This window comes from Marmota marmota, unplaced genomic scaffold, assembly GCF_001458135.2.
Source record: "Marmota marmota marmota unplaced genomic scaffold, marMar, whole genome shotgun sequence".
NCBI classification, from domain to species: domain Eukaryota; kingdom Metazoa; phylum Chordata; class Mammalia; order Rodentia; family Sciuridae; genus Marmota; species Marmota marmota.
Window position 1 is genome coordinate 17,239,882 of NW_025999913.1, and position 14,615 is coordinate 17,254,496.

A 14,615-nucleotide genomic window follows, 5' to 3' on the forward strand; every position below is an offset into this window, starting at 1 on the left:
ATTTGGGGGAGAGTCGAGTCGTACAGATATCAGCTGTAGAAGTAAGAGTCCTAGAGAATAATGTGGAGGTGAATGCATCTGTTTGGAAACGGGCCATGTGTATAGGTGGCATAAGACAGGTGATTCTTGACAGCATCAGGATTATTGTCTTATTCTTGATTACACCTTCAGGGTCACATTGAAATCTTCCACACATTACACTTTTGCTCAACATTGCTTGACTAATCAATGAGAAAAATATCAAGAGCAGAAATCAGGGACAGGTTATTCTAGTCCAGATGTTAGTGCCAGGTCACAGGACATCCAGGTCTTTCTTTGCATGTTCTCTTTTCCAGTCTCTTGGCTACCGAGAGTATGGTCTCTTCATTTCCCTTCCCTTTCTTCCCTTCCTTGCTTCTTTTTGGTCCTGGGGATTGAGCCCATGAACTACATCCCAAGCTCTTTTATTCTTTTAGACAGGACCTCACTAAGTTGCTGAGGCTGACCTCAAACATGCATCCCTCCTGCCTCAACCTCCCTAGTCACTAGGATTATATTCCTGTACTACCATGCCTCACACTTTCTAATTTTAATAAAATGCAAGGAATAAAATGCCGTCAAGATTCGACACAATGACTCTTCTTTTCATCTTAATGGAGAAAAAAAAAAAGAAACTTCAATATCCAGTAACAGATTAGGTTCCAAAGAATGAAGCTTCTACTGAAAGTAGCTAAAAAGTCTGGAAAACCCCATAATGCATCAGCTTGTAAGTGTGAATGAAATGCAAGGGATTGAGAAACTCTCAGGTCAGACAGGACATGACAGTGGGAAACTGAAGTCAAACAGAGCCATGACGTTGGTTTTAAAGAGCATAATTTGTGAAGCTGGGTGGACTTGTTCATCTGTATCAGATCTTTGTAATTCTTGGAGTAGGTGAGAGGAGTCCAGTGCCTACTAAGAGGACCTTCTTATCTTATCTGGAATGCTAAACTAGCTGCAGAGGGACTGCAAGCAAAATGTGCCTATTTTAACCTTGCTGCTGACCTGGGAACTGGGATGACCCCTTTGAATTTGTATCCGTAAGCAGACTCTCATTCAGGTTTGCAGAATGGCTTTATAGCTCTGTAGTCTGAAAATATCAAACCCATGATTTAGAGTAAAGTAATTCTGGAATTTTATTTATACAGGGGTCTGAGAAGAAACAAGTACAAAACCTCTCTGTAGGATTTCTAGTCTTCCAGACTTCAAATAAATCATATAAAAATATTTATAATTAAAACTCACTCAGTGAGCACGTTACTACATTCAGAAGGAAAGAAGATATCAGACACAATGAGGGAGAGCCAGCAGAACAACAGACTGCAAAGACTGATCTGCAAATGCTTCTGTTACTAAAATTATCCAACACCAAATACTAAACAATTGCATTTTGTATATCTAAAAACATACATTTTGAATATTTTGAAAAGAACAAGAGTCTATCAAGATGGGGCAGGCAGATTTGAAAGAGAATCAAATAGTGCTGCCAGAGATGAAGTAAAATCAGAGTAATTTTTAAATAGCAAGTGTAGTGTCAGGCAAGATAAAGCCGAAAGAAAAATTAGTGCTCCAAAATATGTACGTAAGGAAATTACCTCCAATTTAATAGATGGATAGATGGATGGATGGATGGATGGATGGATGGATAGATAGATAATTACCAGAAGTCAGGGAGAGAGAAATTGACAAAATGGCATTAAAGAGATTCTGTGCTATAAAATACATTCAGCAAGGTTAAGAAGATTATTAAAATATAAATAATGTTCTCTGATCACACAGAAATTAATAGAGAGATCAATTTAAAATATAGTAAAATTCTGTGTACTTAGAAATTAATAAATATTCTCCCCCAAAGAATTCATGAGGCAAAGATAAAAGATAATAGTAATTAGGAATTTATAATTATACATTATAAATAAATTTATACATTATATATAAATTTATAATTAAAATTATAAATTTTGGAAATAGAAGTAAATTAGTACTTAAATAAAAATTTATAACCTTAAATAATTTTAGAAGAGAAATATTAGAAATAAATAGCTATTCATCGTACTTAAAAATGAGATAAGAGTAAAAGAAACAAAAAGTTGTGCTTTTAAAAAGACTAATAAAATGAATATACCATTAGTGAGATTAAGAAACACTAAATGCATTAACAAAAAGGAATTAACATTAGAAAATAAGGAATGAAATACAAAGCATTACTGTAGGTATTCCAGACTTCTAAAATGATAACTGTGTGTTAATCAGCTTCACTCCATTGTGACAAAACACTGAGATAAAACTGCCTGAGAAAAGGGTTACTTTCATGTATTAGCCTTGGGGAGACATTCAAAATTCAAACCACAACACTGTGATTAAAAACAAAACAAAAACATTTCTTTGAAATTAAATTTGAATATTTATAGGAAAGAAAACTTCCTAAGAATTATAACTTACCCAAAGAGTCAGATTAATTATTTTAGAAACCTAAATTGCTTTATGTCTGATATTCTGAGACGTATTATAATGTCTTCTTACAAAGTAAACCTCTCTGTGCTCAGAGAGGTTGTTCTGTGAGAATATTCAAAACAAGGGGAAATAATTCTAATATTACCTAAACTTTCCAAAATATTGAAAAAAATTAAAGGACCTTTCCAAGTGAATATTACCCAAACTTTCCAAAACACTGCAGAAAGAAAGGACCTTTCTAAGTTAATTTCATCAGTTAGTATAACCTTGGTTATAAAATTCCACCAAAGACTGTAGATAAAAGTGAAATTTCCAATTTACTGTCACAGAGACTCAAGTATCATAAACAAATCTGTGCTCTTTGAATAAATAGGTACATAAGCATAACACTTGATGAAAGGGGAATTTAACTCCATGAATTTGAAGTTGGGTTAACATTTAAAAATATGAGTAATCATTTCAAAAAGGGAAAGAGAATATCATGTGATCATTTTTTGGAAGTAGATACAGTGCTTAGTAAAATTCAATCTCTATTCATGTAAATATAGGCAAATTGGGAATAGAATAGAATTTACTAAATCTGACAAATGGTATCTTTCAGATACAGCCGATATCGTGTGGTAGGCAGCCATTATATGGAAGGTGTTGTGCTGTGGTTTGGAATGTGCTGTGGGCTTCCCATTGGTAACTGCTGGGCTTATCTGGGGCTTGGAGGTTTCCCAAGCTCTAATACTGAGTGTCTGGGGAACTGTGAAGGGGTCCTTCCACCAGGGTAGCCTGGTGTCTCTGGGTAGGCAAGGATCAGCTTAACTCAAGGTGACAAAAGTTCTCAGCTCCTTCCCATTGGCTGCTCCCTTAGGTTCTACCCACTGCACTAGTGTCTCTGGGTGAGGAAGGAGGGTTGGGCTCCTAAGGACAAAGAAGCCTCGCTGGACTAGGCTGCTTCCTATGGTCTCTCTTGACAGGTCTACTATATTACGTTGGTAAGTCTCTCTCTCTCTTTTTTATTGATTTTATTTTTTTAAATACATGACAGCGGAATGCATTACAATTCTTATTACACATATAGAGCACAATTTTTTATATCTTTGTATATAAAGTATGTTCACGCCAATTCATGTCTTGATACATGTACTTTGGGGGTTTTTTTGCATTTCAATTCTTATTACACATATATACCACATTTTTCATATCTTTGTTTGTATATAAAGTATGTTGATTGTTTCTTTTGCTGAGAAAAAAAACCTTTTTAGTTTGATTCCATCCCATTTATTGATTCTTGGTTTTAATTCTTGCGCTATAGGAGTCTTATTAAGAAAATTAGGGCCTAATCCCACACAATGAAGATTAGGGCCTACTTTCTCTTCTATCAGAAGCAGAGTCTCCGGTTTAATTCCTAGGTCTTTGATCCATTTTGAGTTAAGTTTTGCCAAAAACATGCACTGGAGAAAAGATAGCATCTTCAACAAATGGTGCTAGGAAAACTGGAAATCCATATGCAACAAAATGAAATTAAACCCCTATCTCTATATTACGTTGGTATCTCTTGGAGAGAAAGCGGAGTCTCCGTCCTTTTGGAGAGAAGTGCTTGCTGGGTTGCTTATATCTGGTGGGACCCTCCACTGGTCTCTCTTGTTGGTGCTACCTGCTCTGCTGATGGGGGCAGAGGGAACCCATTTAGCCTGGAGCATTCTGCTGAATCAGGCACTGGAAATGTTGGGTCTGGGCGGTTCCTCTGCTGGGTGGTGTTCCGTTCTTCTTACAGCCTCTCCTTGGTCTCCTTTGGATGACTCTTGTGCCACGTCCAGGGTTTATCGTCATGCTTAGGGGGAAGGAGGAAGGAGGAATGATCATAATCTCTTCTCCAGACTGGCAATGTCCTTATTAGTTTTTAACCTGTGCACATATGGTGTGGATCCCACTCTGTTGCTTACAAATTTTTGTAATAATGTGAAATTTATAAAACAGAATGCTTAGTAGGTTAAATTTTTTTTTTGATTGCCTGCTGTCCCCTTAAACTTACTCCTGAGTCCTATAGGAAATACAAAACGTGTTTGTACATGGATAAAAATATTTTTCCTAACTATAAAGAGGAGATCCAAAAAGCATTGTCAATAATCTGTTATCATTCACTATCTAAGCCATCAGTCCATACAAAGTTTATATGTGGTAAATTTATTTATTATACTGTATAAAATACATTTATTTATTTTATATCCTGGATATTTTAATTTATTTGGAAATATTATTTGATGTTTATCTGAAAACTACACAATAAATTGAAATGTAATTAATAATTTCTTTCTGTTGAACACATGATACATATCTGTTGTTTTAAATGTATTGTCAAGGTTTCAGCCATAACAAATCTACAAAGATAGCATTATTATCCACAAATATAAATGTGAAAACTATTTATTCTTCTCTAGCACACTTGACTATGACCACAGCTGCACAAAATGCTCATATGTCCTTCCAAAGGTCATATTCTTCACACTGTACCACTTTCTTTGAAAAAAAATGGTGATATCAAACTATGCTGTATAAAAGAAAAAAAGTTAATGAACTGTTCTAATTTTCCCCCGTTATTGTATTATTTCATAAATCCAAAACAATAATTTATATGTTCTTGTTGAAACAAATAAATGAAATCAAATGCCTCCGAAATTAAAAATACATATACATATTGAAATGAAAAATACTGTAAAAAACAGGATCCAAGACACCTTTGTGTCTGTTTTTTGCTTGATTCCTTTTTGAGATTCTATTAGAATTGTGAATACATGGTCAAAATTGAAAACAGATAACAGATTGAGGGAAATACATATCCCATTAAATTTAAAGCATTATTTTCTTCCTTCACCCAATCTCAAAAAGTATGTGGACAGTAAGAATGGCTTCCTTCATTTACATTGGATTCTATTACTCTCAGGTTGATACAAATATTTGGGGGGAAGTAAGATTAATTGCATTTTATAAGAGTAACTGAATTCTCAATATATTCACAGAATTGACTTGTGGTTTTAATCTGAAATATTTTTTCTAGTGTTAAGATTGTTAAGTACCTCCTAAGAAGCAATTTCATTCTGAGGTGGGACACTGAAGACAATTTGGTTTTTTATATTTTTTTAATTCCCAGTGAATGTTGTACTTGTGGAAAAAGAGAGTACACCCCATTTGGTCATCTCAAAAATCGTGCTCCATTTAACGTCTGAGCTTGGATTTGTTCCTGAGTTTCCACACACATTTGAGTGGAACATGCACACCTTTAAATGAAACTGGATGCACATTTCACTTGGAGAACAAAGGTTAAAAACCAACCAACGTTCTTTAATATCCATAAATGTCATCATTCAGAACCCCTTGTGAAATTTTTTAAATAAGAAACATACTTGATATCTTATTTTAATCATATTCTTCCTTTTATAAATGGGAGTAACTTCTTCCAACATTAATATCAAGTACATGAGCCTTGCCAGGAATCTTGTGTTTCTCTGGGTTGAAAGCATCCAGTCAGATCTCATATAGCATTCACCTTTCTTCTGAAAATGCTTGGATCACAGCCCTGCCCTACTAAATATTTCCTTAACCTTTTTAAGGTCGAGGATTTTTATTTTCTCCTTTCTTCTTAATATAGCATTAAACTCCAAGTCCCACAGCATATGCCTTTGCCTCGTGCTGCTTCTCCTCCGAGGCTTAACTGAAGAAGGGAGCCTTATTGGTGGGTATAAACCAAGCTGGTTCAAGGGGAGGGCACAATTAGCTGCTGATTGCTGAGCTGAAATATGGAGCCCAGTGTTACCATTGATTTGAACGCGAAGCCAGAAGCAAAGACACAGAAGTGCCCTCGGAGGCTGGCACCTACAACCTCCCTCAGGAAGAAACCAAAACCAAAGGAAGCAGAGGACTGGCTGACTCCCAGCTCTCCCTGTTTAAGCTTCTTTAGCGATTCCTAAAGCAGTCGCTGACTCGGAATTGCCGCGGTCTCTGCTGACATGATCCACTTCTGGGTTAACGCTCTCCTACTTCTAAGCAGCATGGAGAGAGGTTTGGAGATGAAGGGGCAGTGCTGTTAAACAACGGTAACCTAGCCTTCAGTTGTCCTTCTTCCCATCAGTCCCATTCCCCCTAAGGAGCCCTAGTGTGAGCCTAGCACGTTTTGCTTGTCTCCTACGTGGCCACTGAAGATCTAATTCTTCACTGCTGTAAATACATTCTTACATGCAGCCTGTTGCTGGGCATGAATACACAGTTTCTCTGGCTCATCCTGAAAACCAGTTGGGTCTGATTGACATTTTTGGTTTACAGTAAATCTGACATTCTCTACGTACACCATTTCACTTTAGCACAACAGACTCTTATTACACATCTAATGTGTGCCAGGTCCCTGGTGTCAGATTCCTCTCTGATCCCATCCAGTCTCAAGCAGCACATTCTAAGAGCCAGAGTTTGGGCTGATAAAATAACCCCAACTCTACTCCTATTGTCTATAGCCTTCCTGTTCTCCTCTTGTAGCTAACAAGTCTCCAAAACAGCGTCTCCATCCACATATCGACAGCTTCACAAATACAGCATTATGTTTCTTTCAGTCACAAATGATGCCTCCCCTCACATACCAATTTTTGGTTTCGGTTTTATACACATTAGTTTGGGAAGCTAAAAGCAATATAAAATAATTTTTGGATCTTTTATTGGTCACGATAAAAATTGAACATTTCTGGTAAAGATTATGGATCCATAACAGCTAAAACAGGACACCGTGTTCAAACCTGGTATTTGGTTTCCACTGAATGATGTGAAGATATGTAATACTCTCTCTGTGAGCTTTCTTTTCAACTATTTCATGTCTTACAGTTAAAAAAGCTACATAGTAAAGATGCCTGCTATGATACTGTAAATTTTATGTAGTAGGCACATCTCAACAATATCCTGCAGGTTTTTCCTCATTAAACAAATGCTGTGGACATGTTTATGTATGTTCTAATTAAAAGCTGTTATTGATGGGTTATAACTTGCTTTAAAAGTGTCTGTGGCATAAATTTCAGAAGTTTGGTTTTATTTTAATCCAGTGACCTGTTTTCCAGGTTCTTTCTGGGTAATTGAAGGGCTGTTGATTCCATTCTCTCCAGCACAGTGATATTTTGACTATGGAAGTTTTAAGTGAAATGGATAATTTGTTGGATTGGAGCTATTGTTTTCATAACTTACGTATCTAGTGTTTAATCTTCAACTGCTTGTGGAGATATTAGAAAACATGGGTTTTTCTCTCTTATTTTTTTCTCTAGAGCTTAAGTCGGCACCTTACACACACAGTTAGTACCCTGTAAATGACTGTTGGATTCCTGAGTGATGATTACAGCTATTATACACACCAAACCTTTTCTATCTTGCCATTTTCCTTCCTGGTTCTCCTTAGTTTACCATAAATGGTGTATTTCTTCTCTGTTTGAAAATGCAATGGTGCTAACCCAGATGGTAGGGCTCATGCAGATAAATCCAAAACCTGCTCATTCCTTAAATCCATTTTTAATTAATGACAGTGAACATTTAATTTTCAGCGAAGCCTCAGCAAAGCTCAGACACCCCTCCTTACTCAGAAACTCCAATGATAGTAGGTAGGACCGCTGCAACTCCTCCATCTGGACATTAGCGCATTCGTCAGAGGTGTTACTCACATCCACAAAATCATTATGTTGCACAGTCTTGGATGTCACCTGCATTAGCATTGATGGTCGCTCATTTTCACACACTTGTTCCTCTCATGAGATGCTTTGGTTCACAGGAAGTCTTGCCTGTCACACAGGGCCCATTACTCATGCCACAGGGTTTTTCCAAGTGACTTCATCTGAAGACTGAAAAAGCCAGGATGCCATGGCTTTTAGCCACTCCCTGAATCCCATATGAAGTGGCTCACCCGCCCGTCCACCCCTAGGCAGTAAGACTCCAGGAGCTGGTCACTTCAACGAGGATCTCACTCTCTTGTTGAAACAGGTGTCATGTCAATTTTCTCTCCCCATCTGCAGACTCTGGCAACCAGTGATCAACATTCTGCCCCTATCATTTTGCTGTCACCAGAATATCAAATAAATGAAATAATCCAGTATTTAGTTTTGAGAGTTGGCTACTTTCATAAGCCAAATGCATTTGAAATTCAGTGATTTCAGGACCATCTACATTCCAGCCCATCTGTGTCAGGTTTCAGCTCTCCTTCTCTGACCTCTCCATCACCAGTGATAACTAACTCAGTCTCCATGAAGTGTTAGATGGCACTGCTGGATCATTTGTATTACAGGTAATCTTGGGTGACCACACAGGTGGCCAGAGCATGGTCAGCAAGCAGTGAGTTAATTTTTAAGGCACTTTAATAAGTTGGATATTAGCAATGACTTAAGAATTCAAACAACATAGACAAGGGGAAAATGGGAGTTCATAACCCACTTGAATCAAATGTATGAAATATGATATGTCAAGAGCTATGTAATGTTTTGAACAACTAATAAAAAAGAAAGAATTCAAACAACAGACAGGGTAGTCAAACAACAGACAGGGTAGCTACTGGTGGTGGTAGGTTTTTGCCCTTTTATTTCCCCACAGTCCTCTTCTTCTGTTTTGTGTGCATGTCCCTATTTAACTGTGAGGAAAACACATGTCACTCTGGTAGAAACTAGTAATTCTAGAGTCACCAGAAAGACTGTAATTCGAATTTTCAAATTCTATGCTTCACCAAGACCTTTATTCCCTCCCCCCATTTCATACTCGTGGAAATTATGAAGGGGAACTGCTTTCAACTCATTCATCATCTGTTGCTATGAGGTCAGGAGAAGTCTGGTTTTAAAGATTATAGAATTTCAGTTGGAAGAAATTCAATTAAAAATCATGCTCTATCTGCAACGGATTTGCCAGGAGAAGAGTGCTCACCTCTTTCCTGTGAAAAGGTCTTGCTCTTGCCCTATTTGACAAAACTAAATTTTACTCTGATGTCAGTTTTTAGATGTATAAATAAGATATAATGAAATCCATCCTTTATTTTGGATGCACATTTCTGTGAGTTTTGACAAATACATACAGTCAGGCCCCCACCCCTCTTATTTTGAAAATAAGATCAGGTCATTTCCACCCTACCAAAAAGTCCCCTTGCAGACATTTGTGATCAATTTTCTCTCCCCATCTGCAGACTCTGGCAACCAGTGATCTACATTCTGCCCCTATCATTTTGCTGTCACCAGAATATCAAATAAATGAAATAATCCAGTATTTAGTTTTGAGGGTTGGCTACTTTCATAAGCCAAATGCATTTGAAATCCAGTCATCTTTAACCTGGCCCGTGACACCTGTTTCAACAAGAGAGTGAGATCCTCGTTGAAGTGACCAGCTCCTGGAGTCCTACTGCCTAGGGGTGGACGGCCGGGTGAGCCAGTCCATATGGGATTCAGGGAGAGGTTAACAAGGAAGAGTGAGAGGACAGGTGGACACGATGGAGTGAGTGTGCCAGGAAGTATCCTTACTCAGACACCCTGTGCCCTGGTGTCAAGGTTGAGCAGCTACCATGCTCAACCACAGCAGGTGCCCATTTCGGCCAGAGGATCAGGACACAGGTTCCTAACTCTCATTTCTGCAGAAATGACTTCACTAGGGTTAAACCTGTGACATACTCAGATTATAAGATCACTGTTTCTCACAGTGTGATTTCAGGACCATCTACACCCCAGGCCACCGGGAGGTCATGTAATATGCAGGTTCTGGCCCCCCTTTGGGCGTGCTGAACCAGAATGAATGGGAAGAGAGCAAGTAAGTGTGTGGACTTGTGATGAGCTTCCCAGGAGAGAGTTACAACACTCCATGTTTTAGGTATGACAGATATTGATCTCCAACGGACTTGGGTGGAGGGGATAGAGGAAGAAAGGCAGCTGTGAGTTTGTATCTAGCTCCTGCCTCTGAAGCTGAAGCTCATGTCATTGTGGAGGTAAATTAAATTAGCAGTGTCTCTGCAAAGGCAGAGAATGGGAAGGGAGAACTCGTATTGTGAACTAATATGTTAATTGGCAATATATTATAAAGTTTATACTAGAGAGATAGATGTAGATATAGATAGAAAAATAGTTGGCTATAGGCAGATGATCAAACCCAGTGCCTCACACATACTGTAGGCAGAGTAATTTGTATCAATATTAGATTTAGTAATTGTGGAAATGATATAATCATCAGAACAAGATTTTAAGTTTTCACTTAAAATTTTGGATTTTGTTTGGAATAAAATGCTTTATTTCATCATTTGATGTGGTAGCAGCATCTTTAAAGATATGTAGTACATTTACTAAGTTTTATGTTATATGTAACATTAAAAGCACTTGAGGAACTACGATCTAATAATAATAATCTAGTACATTAACTTTTTTTTTTGGTACTGGAGATTGAACCCAGGGACACTACCACGGAGCTACATTCCCAGCCCATTTTATTTTTTATACTGAGTCAGGGTCTCACTAAGTTGCTGAGGTTGGCCTTGAACTTGGGATTCTGCTGTCTCAACCTATGGGGTGTCTAGCATCACAGGTGTGTGCCAACACTCCTGGCTCCTGATACATTAATTCTTTTTTTTTTTTAATTGTAAATGGACAGAATTCCTTTATGTATGTATTTATTTTTATGTGGTGCTGAGGATCAAACCCAGTGCCTCACACATGCTAGGCAAGTGCTCTTGCCACTGAGCCACAACCGCAGCCCTGTGATACATCAATTCTTAATCAACACTCCTAAAGGTTATTTCTTTGCATTCTCTCTTTGTCTGTTAAACAATGCTTATGTATCATAAATTTGTTTCTGATTTTTTAATTCTACATATTTAAAGTGACTCCAGAATGACAGCTTAGTCTGTAAATATGAATAAAAACGTGGGTAGAACTAGGCTGGGTGGAATGAAAGAGCAAGCTATTTTCAATTTGAGTGCAAGGGCTAACTTGAAAATACAAATTGCAGGTCATCATTGTTGAAACAGCTAAAAGGAGCCTCAGACCATTTTCTTTAGCCGCCAAAGCCAGAGCAAGTGGGAAGAAGACCTTTGCCCTCAGGACTGTTTTGTTTCTGTGTCCCACCCCAAACTCACCCCAAATGAGAAACAGACCTCGGGGCTGTACCAGCATTATTTTAAGCCACGTGAATGCACACAAGTGACTTTGGTTTTGTTTTGTTTTTGTGGCAGCGTAAATTAACAAGGTGTCAAATGAACATCGTGGAGAATCCACAGACTCAGCTGGTCCTGGGGACGCCGCTGGCCTGCCTCCGAGGGCCATCTGGTAAGAGCATTTCCACGCTCCGCGGTCACCCGGCCTTGGTCTCCGGCGGCCCCCTACCCACTGGTCATATTGGCGACCTCTGCTTCCTCCCGAGTGTGGAGAATCTGCCATAAAGAAAGCGCGCGCTCAGCTGCAGATTTTCTGGGCGCAGCGCTGCCCTGATTTTGGAAGGCGCGCCTCTCGGTCTCCCCTGGGCATGTGGAACAGCCGAATGCAAGAGTGAAAACTGCCAAAATGCTAATCACGATGAGAGAAAAAAATAAATAACACCATCCAGATGGGACAAAGTGGGCATATTTCAAGTATCCTGGGGAACTGTGCAGTATATCATTCGTGATGCGTGGCACACCGCGCCTCGGCCCTTCACAAACACACACTGCCCAGGCGTATGCCTCGGGGGACAGGCGGAGCCGGCCGTAAATCTGAGGGGGCCCTTCGCCCAGCTTTGCGCTCAGGCTGCCGCTGATTCAGCGGGATCCGGGCTGCAGTCTGCTCCCTTGGCTGCCCATCAACTCTGCGGCTCACCCCACGGGGCAGAATCCCAGTGGGCGAATTCACCCCAGTGAAACTCAGATGCTTTTCACAGCAAGGAAACTGCTGCTTTGAACGGGCCTCTGCTGCGCTGGGGAGCCACGTGCCAGGTGGCAAGGTTCCCCCAGGCCCCAGAAGGTGTCCTGGGGCTGCAGGGGCTGAGCAGGTTTGGGGTTTCCACACTCAGTTCTTACCCTCCGTCCATCTCTGCTGATTCGGGAGAGCGCCTGGGATCCACTTTGCAACAATAAATTCAGGGGATCTGAACAGTGGCACCAAGACACACGCTCCGGGAAACACTGAAATCCACGAATTACTAGGGAACTGTTTCCGTGAGTGTGGAAGATATTCCTCTGCAAAGAATATTTGTTTTTCAATTGGCATATAATAAATGTCCCTATTTAAGAGGCAGCATGTGATGTTTCAATTCATGCATACCTTATGTACTGTTCAAATCAGGGTAAACATCTACCTTCTCAAACATTTATCCTTATATTTGTGCTGGAAACATTCAGAATCCTTTCATCTAGGTTTTTTGAAATATGCTGTGCATTATCTCTAATAATCTATAATCATGCTCCAGTGTGACAGAACACTGAAGCATACGTCTCTCTAGTTGTTTCTCAGTGCCCATTTGGAAGATGTTTCTAAGAGTTATTATTCCTTCAGCTTTGCTCAGGCAGAACATGGTCCTCCATGATAAGGAATGTCAGTGTAACGCCATAGAATATGACCCACCACAGGAGTAGAAGTACAGTGTGTTGAAAACCTTTATGTGCCTTAAAAAACACTGTGCATAAAGAGGTGTTTTTAAATGAAGTCACTAATATGTGTGTGATATGGTAAATGTTGATAATATATTAAAATATATATGAATCAAGTGCCATAGTTTAATTTTGTGAAGGATAGATAGCAGGACACCACGGTACCTATGTGTACATTCATATGAAATTGTCTTAAGTCTCAGCAAACAGAGCATGATGATCATATGGCACCATGGTGTATCCCTTTAACATCTGTCTCTTTTAGCTTTTTTAGGTTGGTGTTGTCTTAGAATTTTTTATTAGCTATTATCATAATTCACCATAGTAAAGCCAAAATCAAGTCTTGTACCTCATACAGACAAGAGTTGGAAAAATGAGACAGGAATTGCCTCACATCATCCTTTAAGGGTTTGAAATCAAGTTCCCCAAAGCTCTAAGATGTAAGAAATAATATCTTTTAATTTTCCATGCACTAAATTAACTCCTACTTTGTGCCTATATCTTTGGGTAGAAAAAGCAAACTGCAGTCCAGTTAGTTTCCCTGAGCCCTTTCCTCTGAGTGGCTTTTGTGTTGAAGACCTTCTGTGGGACCGTGCAGGGGTTGGGAGCAGCCATTCTTGGTTACCATCACCAGGGGCTGGCAGCGGCTGAGCTGTATTTCTGCCTGCTCCCTAGACTTCAACCCACCCAGGGAGCTGGGGCTGTGTGCTTTGTATCCCACTGAGTTCCAGTCCCAGCTCTCTCCCTGCGGTTGCCATCCACCTGTGAGGGCCTGCCAAGGTTTGGCTGCTTTCCGTCACTGGGCTGGGACCTGGGAAACCCTGAACTCTCCTGGGCTATGAAAAGCCCCTTGAAACTTCTTCATTCCTCCAGGGTGTACAGGAAATCCTTCCCATAAATATGCAGAACTAGTCAGTTTCCTAGAATGCTCTCTGGCTGGAGAATACAATTCTGTGCTTTTAGACTTCTAAACCAATCTGGGAATTCCAGTATTCTCCTCATCTCAAATGGGCTCTGAGAAAGAGGACAAGGTACAGGGAGGGACCTTCTCACACATTTTTCTCTGTTTTTCTTCTTCATTTTTTTCTATTCTTCCTACCATCCTCCCATCTGGAAATTTTATCTAAAGTCTAGGAGTTAAAAACATGTCCCTGAGGTTGTGTTCTAGTACTCTTTCAAGTCTCTTTTCTTCTTAAGTCTTGGCTTTTGGTTTGACTTGGTTTGGAAAGTCAAAAGCAAGCTCTTGCCCCGTGATCCTCAGCCTTGGGCCTCTGCTAAGGTGAGCTGGAAGGGGCGCCTGTGTTCTAGTGTGGGTGGGGCTGGGTTGGGGTTAGGATGTGGGTGGGGGAGACGAGAGGCTTAGAGAAGGTGGGAAGGCCTGTTGGCCAGCAGATCAAACTATTTCTCATGATACTGTGGTCTCATCTGAACATAGTTCTAGGTTTAATCACAGAGAAGAAGTAAAAAATTCGGAAAAGAGGACAGGACGGGGGTCATGAGTACGTGACACAAATTAATGAATTTGATTTTTAAAATGTGCTTTGAATTTAGGCTT

At 39.6% G+C, this 14,615-nt stretch overlaps 1 long non-coding RNA gene across 2 annotated transcripts in view; it reads left to right on the forward strand.

The window, feature by feature from the left end:
* LOC125615606 overlaps nt 1-14,364 on the forward strand; it is an 84,040-nt gene extending 69,676 nt beyond the window's left edge. Inside the window, exon 3 of one of the 2 annotated variants that reach the window (XR_007346275.1) lies at nt 11,672-14,364. This is a non-coding gene — a long non-coding RNA (uncharacterized LOC125615606). The other variant, XR_007346277.1, reaches the window with a different exon arrangement.
* Nucleotides 14,365-14,615: the final 251 nt, after the last annotated feature.